The sequence below is a fragment of the Triticum dicoccoides genome, chromosome 3A (assembly GCF_002162155.2).
Source record: "Triticum dicoccoides isolate Atlit2015 ecotype Zavitan chromosome 3A, WEW_v2.0, whole genome shotgun sequence".
Classification (NCBI taxonomy): domain Eukaryota; kingdom Viridiplantae; phylum Streptophyta; class Magnoliopsida; order Poales; family Poaceae; genus Triticum; species Triticum dicoccoides.
Window position 1 is genome coordinate 317308347 of NC_041384.1, and position 5602 is coordinate 317313948.

The following is a 5602-nucleotide window of genomic DNA, read 5'->3' on the forward strand; positions in this document are numbered from 1 at the left end:
CATGGTGTGCTGTTTTTTGAAAGCCTCGTGCCATTTAGAGTATTTCTGCACAATAATCAGGCCGAATATGAAGCATTGTTATTCGGTTTAGAGATGTTGTTTGCCATAGGTGATACACATATTGAGGCTTTTGGTGATTCGTTATTAGTAGTGCAACTAATATCCAAAGTTTTTCAATGCTTTGATGAATCACTTCATGTTTATCTTGATAAATGTCTAGATATAATTTCTACTTTGGATTATTTTAGCATTGCTCATATATCTAGACATCATAATTGGAGATAGTTGGCTTAGTAAGCATCCGTCTACCACGATCGGTCAAGGTGTATTCCACATCTATCAATAGCCGATGCTTATTCTTGCCAACATAGGTAAGGCCGAATTGGAGCTCACCACCTCGGCCACTAATGAAACTTTTATGTAGATAAAGTAAGGATTCGAGTTCATTGTTGATTATCTACAAAATCCTAGCAGAAGGGTGGACAATATGGTTGATGGATGGTCTTGACATGCATACCTATGGAACTTTATAGTCGGATTAATGAAGTTGGGAAAGTCACCCAAGCTTGCATCAAAATATTCACACAAGCAATGGCCGATATAAACTTATCGTCCCAAGCATATGCAAAATGGCCGATGGAGTGTTGACATCGTCCTTAGAGCAAGCTATATGCAAGTTATTTTTCGGCACACAAGCTTTGCCGAAAAATAGGGGGGCATGTGTTGACACCAGATTTTGGCACGGTCAAGAACTTATTTAAGATGGCCTCAAATGAAGAAGTGATCTACATGAAAGAGTTCCGTATTGTTGATATGAACATCTTTAAAGTTTGGGTCATCGTCGTCCGATTTCATCTCGAAGACCGAAACTATGCCCAAAGTACTAAGATCTTATATTCAGCATACAGTTTGTCCTATTAAGCCCCCAAGACGACCTCAAATGAAAAACTGATCTACAGGTTTGTCTTTGTCTCGTCAAAATGATCGATTTTGGTATAAAAATTGTCCAAATCTGAGTTCGTCTGCAAAAGTTAGAGCAATCGGAGTGCAGCCCTGTCACGAGGCGACATGTGGCGCGCCCCACCAGACACATGTCTGATGGGTAGCGCGAGGAATAGCCTGTTTTACGCGACAGATTTGACCCTCAAGATGACTTCTGATCAAAAACCATTCAACATTAAAGTTGTTTGTCTTGTCGACACGGTAAAGATTGCTTTTGGGCTCGTTTCCATCCGAGATCGTTTACCACCACAAAAAAGACCCACAAGGTGCAGCCAGTTTAAACCGAACAGTTTTGGAAAGTTCGGACAAAACCAATCCGAATTTGACTACGGTTTTGGACGTGAATCCAAGCCTTTTCCTTGCACGGGAAGTCCAGCCGCCTCTTATATATCTAAGGGGTGACGGCCGATTGAACAACACACAATCTAACAAACACATCTACTACTTTTTCGTGTTCATCTACTTTTTATCTCTCCTTTATATCTTTCTTCTCGTTCTTCGCTAGTTCTTCATGCTGGAGGGCTGCGGATCCACGAGGCTTTAGGGGTGAGCGAATCGTCCTGGAGCAGCCCATAGCCGCCGCGAGCCCTGACGGGGTCCCTCCCGGGCAAACGGGTCTTCGGGTCTACAAAAGCATCTGCCGGCTATCCTGCGTATCGCGCTGCCGGTCAGATCTCCTTCGACGCGAGCTGCGGTGCATCACCCCCGGTGTCGAGGGTACACGGTGACGTGTTCGTGTGTGAACACTAGCTTTGGAAGATGGGAGGAGAGACGGTGTTCTTGCAATAGAGAAGAGGGAGAGCCGAAAAGGTGGTTTTGCACTGGAGAAGATGGAGAGGAGAGGGGGTGGTTTTGCAATGGAGAAGAGGTAGAGGCGAGACAGTGGTTTTGGAATGGAGATGATGGATAGGAGAGGAGGTGGTTTCGCAATGGAAAATAGAGAGATGAGCATGAGGAATCGATTTAGGATTGGACGAGAGGGCCGACGCGCTGTAACTGGATCAAAATCAAAATCAATTTACACTTCAATTAAGAAAGCGACCCCACATTAACTAGTCTCCCTTTTATTCTGGGTCATAATTGACCATGATTTTCACAAATAAAATATATGTTATACATTGCAAAAATAATATAATTTGGAAGTACATTTAGATACGAACCAAATAATACAATTTTTGGTGACATGCATTCACATTTTGCTTGTCAAATACAGTACGTGGTCAAACTTTGACCCAAAATACGCAAAAAAAACATACTTCCAAGACCAGCGCCACTCCTCTTCTCTTAAACCACCGCCGCTCCTCTTCTCTTCCAATCTAAATACAACGCCGCTCCTCTCCTCTTCCATTTCAAAACCACCGCCCTTCCTCTCTTGTTCCAATCCAAAACCAGCGCCGCTACAATCCCATTCTAATCCAAAACCAGCGCTGCTCCTCTCCTCTTCCATTCAAAAACCACCGCCGGCGAGTGAAGGTGCTATGGAGAAGTAGAACGATGGAGGAGTACAACCGATACGTGAGGATCGTAGACAGCGACCCTGTGAAGCTAGCTAGGATGTTGGAGATACAGTCTTGGTTTGACAACAAGGACCAACTTGCGGTGACGGTGACATCCATGGCCAAATATCTGCAACAGAGGAAAAAGGCGGCGATACTCCTGAAGGGATTTGCGTGGGAGCACATAGAGCTGCTCCCTTGGGCCATGGAGCAAACAAATTCACCGAATCCGATCATGAGGCAGCGGTGGTGGGAGTATCGATCCTAGATGAAGCATCCACCAGAGACTAAAGGATCAAGCATCTATAGGGTGCCGTTTGTGAGGGTGTTGTGCCAGAGGGAGCCGGTGGAGTCTTCGTCGGCCGAACCCAACTGCAATAGGGGAAAAGCAGTTAGCCCGATGACGCTTCCCCGCCATCCTCTCGCTCTCCATTCACATCATCTCACGGGGCGGCTGTCTGCTGCCGACGAATAGGAGGGGACTGCCCCCCCCCCCAGCCCAATAGTCCGGCATGTTGTGAATTGTCATGAAGAGCTTACGGTTGCCAGTATTTGCAGGTTGTGAATAGTGTTTTGTGTTTTGTATTTTGAGAGTACTTCTAGATATGAATGACTTTTGAATTTCAAATTTGTAGTATTGAGCTTATGAAGTATTTTATGAATTCTAGAGATCTATTTTTAGCACTTAAAAAATGTATTTTCATAGCAGTATAAAAGTGCAGACAATGTGATTCTCAGAGAAGAAACTGCAAGTTTCAGTTTCAGATAAGAAACTACAAGTTTGAGAGGTAGAGCATTTATCTTAATAGGCCCTTTTCAAACAGGGATAACATCATGTTGGAAGTTTTATTCATGGTCGAAAATGGAACTACCAGCCAGTTCACATCATACTAATCAACATTCATGCATAGCACATCTTCATATGATGCACAGTCAAAAAGATATGCTATTTTCAAAATGCCCACACAATGTCGAGTGTGCGAAAAATAGAGAAAACGAGGGACAAAGTTTTGGCAAGTGTTGGACGTGGTGTGCGTAGATGACAATGGGGACCCACATGTCAATAATGGCAAAGGAGATATTTTCCCTACATCAGGTGGAATCGAACCCGGGCGGAACAGCGGTCGGGTAGTGTCACTTGGCCACTGGGCTAGTTCGGTAGTTTCGGTAGAAATAAGGCACCGCCTCAGGTGGTTTGTTCTCATGCTGCACCTTTGTGCACTCGCCGCAGCGCCGCTGTCTGCCATTGTGAACATGTTGAACAAACGACAGGAATCTGATGAGGACTGTACGTGGAGAGGCGGACAGTCGGGACCCAACAGGTGCCTCATTGAAAAAAATACTTCCTCATATATTTAAGTATCTGTTATATGTAAGTATCTGTTATATGTAAGTATCTGTTATATGTAAATATCTGTTGTTGTTATGTAAGTATCTGTTATATGTAACTATGGCCGTACGCAAGCAAGTGCCTCATTGAAAAAACACTTCCTCCTAATGCTATACTAATGTTGGGGCCCACGGGTTTGTCAACATAGTTACATTTTTTGAGGTGCTTCAACGTAGTTACTAAAGGAGATAAATATAGAACGAAGTCGGGGAGCTGGTAGGTATCATTTATTAATAGTGGGCTAGCAAGTATCAGTTGGGTCGTGGGCTGCCCCATCTAGGCTTTCTTTCTTAACATGCGCAGCCCACGACATGCCAGTTTGTATTTTCTTGAGGGCCGTCATGTATCGACCGGCCTATGAACCTCCCATCCGAGGTTTTATTTTTCCTGAAACATCGACAACCCAACTTATGTATTTCTTTGAAGAAAACGCAGAGGTCTGTTCTATTTTTCTATATAAGAATAGGAACGCCAGGTCCAACTTATGTTTCCCTTCTAACTATATTATATATATTTAAATTATTTTATATGTTATTATATATTATTGGTATCGTCATCATATTTTAACAGATACTTACATATATAAAAATAATATCCCACATCTTACTAACTTATAAAAATAGTTTTTTCACAATAAAATCCTGGATTTTTTACATTAAGGGAACTAAAACCCTGGTGATTGTGTACAATAGCATGGCAAGATTTAAGGTCCAATGTACTAATAAATCACTTATTATTTAAATATATTGATAAGAAAATGCTCAGCCCTTGTTTATTTTTTGATAACATTGTTGCGCCCAACCCAACATTATAATTAGAACCAGCCCAGCAAAATCGTGTATTTCGAGAAAGTGCAAATGGCCTGTAATGTTTAAGAAAAAATAAATGGGACGCATGGATGCAACATTATTTGTTCAGCCAGCCCATAAAATTTGTGTATTTCGAGAAAGTGAAACTGGGTAGTAGTTTTAAAAAAATGGGCCACATGCATGCTACATTATTTGTTCACCCAGCCCAGCAAATGGACTGTAATTCTCAAAAAAAATCAAATGGACTGTAAATTTTGAAAAAATGGGTTGAATATGTGCCACATTTTTGGAGGCTGAAATGTGGGCCAATTGGTCGAAGCAAACGCAAGTCATTGTCAACTTAGTCAAAAAATGGTTCTGACATCGTTAGCCGTTGGATTTACATCCAACGCTTAGCAAGCTTCACTATGAAGCGCTACCCCACCGCCGGCCAGGCCATCCCTCCACCCCTCCACACCTCATGTTCTTCTCCACCGACTGCCGAACCACGCCGCACTTGAACCAGTTAACCCTCGTACACCTCTCCGTCTGCGACTCCACTCTCGCGTCTTCCCATCGCCGACTCGTTGATGTCCGAGGCCTCGCCCTCGTCCACCACGTTGGATGCGCTCGGCGCAGCGTGGTCAACACACAAAAAATTAATACCCCCTACTAGCTGGGACCCACCATAGTGGGAGGCTGACTTCTGGGCCTACTAAGTTGACGGGGACGGAGGGCTTTGTCAACTTAGCCAATATGAATGATTCTAGCTCGAGTGACCGTACGATGTCCATTCAACGGTCATAGTGCTTCTTCAACCTCTGGTCTTCTTGCTCCAACCACCCAAACTAGCACTGGTCGTTCCGACTGCTATTGCCTCCCGTGGCCAGCTGTGCTGCCGCGGAGGCCTCAACGCCCCCTACTAC